Source organism: Amphiura filiformis, chromosome 2, assembly GCF_039555335.1.
Source record: "Amphiura filiformis chromosome 2, Afil_fr2py, whole genome shotgun sequence".
Taxonomy (NCBI): domain Eukaryota; kingdom Metazoa; phylum Echinodermata; class Ophiuroidea; order Amphilepidida; family Amphiuridae; genus Amphiura; species Amphiura filiformis.
In genome coordinates, this window is record NC_092629.1 from 13,311,238 (window position 1) to 13,314,157 (window position 2,920).

A 2,920-nucleotide genomic window follows, 5' to 3' on the forward strand; every position below is an offset into this window, starting at 1 on the left:
ACATGATCATCATCATTGCATTGATCATGCTTGCGCATTTCTGCTAACTGCTGACCACTGCATGCACTGCCATGCTAACGTCAACGACTTTCCTGCCGTTTGCTGCTTTGCTTTGCCGCTCTGAAGATGAAGAAGAATTGCAGAAATGTTAGCGGTGAGGTGACCAGATGCAAGCCGATATTCTCTTGGTCGGGCTGACGTCACAAAGGGGAAATAGCCTTGTAAAACCAGTGTGCGCATGTGCAGTTCCCCTTTCTCGAGCTGGTTGCTATGCGCGCGCTTGTGCAAAGGGGACAAAGTCGAAGGGGACAATGTTCCCGGATGTCCGACCAAGTGAATATCAATCACTCCACCGCTTTGCTGCAAAGGCAGCACCGCTGGGAGTTGAATTCAAGTCAACTCGGAGTGGTGCCGCTCTGACGTATGTGAACAAAATACAATTTTGGAGCGGTGCTGAACAGCAAGAGTGGCTTTCAGAGTCATGCCGCTCAGCGGTGTGCCGTTCCGCTTGCAGACAAGTGCAAGCGGCATGATGAAGCGTGACGCCGCTCAGCGGCAAGCGGCAGAAAGTAACCAGCATAGCGTGGCAAGACCATGAGCCAAAAAGCGGATCTTGTCTTTCTTGCCTTGCGATATTTACTGAACCAAGTCAGAGCCATTTTTGTTCACCCAGGACTCAGGAGCAATTTCAAGAAATCGAGTAGGTGTGTACGTTGCCATAACGCTTAGCATATACACGCATGCGCGCGCAGAAGTCAGTGTAGTGCGTCAGGAGTCATTGTGAGTTATTAATGACCGCGCAATTAGTGCGCAGTCAGGCAATCAATTTCTTTTGATTGGATCACAGGCTTCACATATCAATGAGGTTATAAATAATCCCCGGAATAATGTGCTGAAAGGGCATACATTAGTTGCTCAATGCTCATAAAAGTAAGTATTTGGCTAACTACCGGTACTACAAGTTGACATGAAAAAATAGACCTAAAAAAATATCACAATTACCAATTTTCATGCTTTGCTTCTAAGTATTGAATTTCAGTTGTGACAAAAAGTAAATTATCACAGCAAGTCATGAAATGAGGCTTTTTTTGTTTGTTTCGGAGGCTTCGTGTTTATCCTAGGGGTGTAAATTAACGGTTATTTGTCTAACCGTTTAAACGGACCACAATCCGGTCGTTAGGCCAATGAAAGTCAATTCATTGTTTCCCGTTACACAATTTTTCATGGCTGTGTAGGTGACCATTTCATTTTCCATTATTCATTATTTTATACCATTTCATTATTGCATCTGTTACAGGTGTAAACCAATAACTACCTATGTATACATGTGGGATAAATCACAGTTTGTAGTTTACAGATGTAGTTTACAACCACATGAAGGTGATTGTACAACTATTATCAAAAGTTTCTCAATATTTTTTACGGGATGAGATCAGAGCAAATCAAAAAGTGCGGCACAAAGAATTGAGTAGGTATTCATTATAAATTCATTATTAACCATATAACATGCTCCTACTGCAAAGAAAATCCCTGAAAATCAACAGAAAGAGATTTATGATATTTTGAAACCACAATTATTTATTGGTATGTTAAAGTTTGTTAGAAATAAACATTTTATTCAAAATAATGAAATATTTGGCCAGCAATTGCTTTTGAGCGGAGTAGGGTAACGGGAAACAAGGAATCGACTTTCATTAGCCTTAACCGTGTAAACGTATGTAAAAAAAAAAGTAAAAATTTTAATTTTTTAAAAAAATTTTAAAGTTAGTTATAGACCCTAAATGTCTTGTTATTCAAGGTTTTTTAACATCTAAATCTAAATCTAAACAAATACTCAATAAAATCGCAAAAGCGACATAAAAAAAAAAAAAAAAATGGCCTACGACGAAAACACAAATACTTTTACGAGAATACAGATTAAACATTAAGTTACATTACATTATTACATAGTGCAGTTTTGAAGTGTTGAATACTACAAGACTCTAGAGCAGATGATGGTAGGTTATTCCATTCTGATATGGTATTTGGAAAGAAACTTTTGATGATACTTTCATGGACCGGAACTTCAGAGGATGATATTGTCTGGTGCTTGTGACGGTTTGCCTGTGAATATAATCAGGAATTGGAATTGCTATATCTTCTGATTGAATTTTATACATTGTTGCAAGACGGATATTTTTTCGGCGTTCTTGTAGTGTGGGCCAATTTAACTCATTTAGAATGCTAGTTACGGTACCTTCGGTTCTTTTATAGTTATTAACCACAAACCTAGCTGCTCTGGCGCTGCACCATTTCTATTTTTGGATATCAGATGTTGTATATGGATCCCATACAGCGCAGAGCAAATTCTAAATGAGGACGAACAAGAGCTATGTACATTTGTTGTTTGATGGACTTGGGACAACGGTGTAAATTTCTACGTATAAACCATAGGGCTCTGTTCGCCTTGGCGACAATATTGTTAATATGCAGCGACCATTTTAAATTATGAGATATTTCGACGCCTACAGTGTAAGTATGCATGATGCGTCACACCTTCAAGATTTCATTTCCCATACTATAAGTACATACAATTGGATGACGCTTTGTGGTGACTCTTAAGTGTTTTACATTTGGAAATATTAAAACTCATTTGCCATTTGTTTGACCATTTGTACAGTGATGTAAGGTCAGTTTGCAGGATGTCGTTATCATTAGGTGTTCTGATAACCCTATAAAGGAGGCAATCATCTGCAAAAAGACGAATACGGGTTGAACTGTCTATGTGGGAGGCAATGTCGTTTATGTAAACCAAAAACATCAAAGGGCCTAACACCGTACCCTAAATTCGCCATCAACGACAACTTTCTGCGTTCTATTCATTAACCAATTTTGTATCCATTTCCAGATTGAACCCCTTATACCATAATGGTCTAGCTTC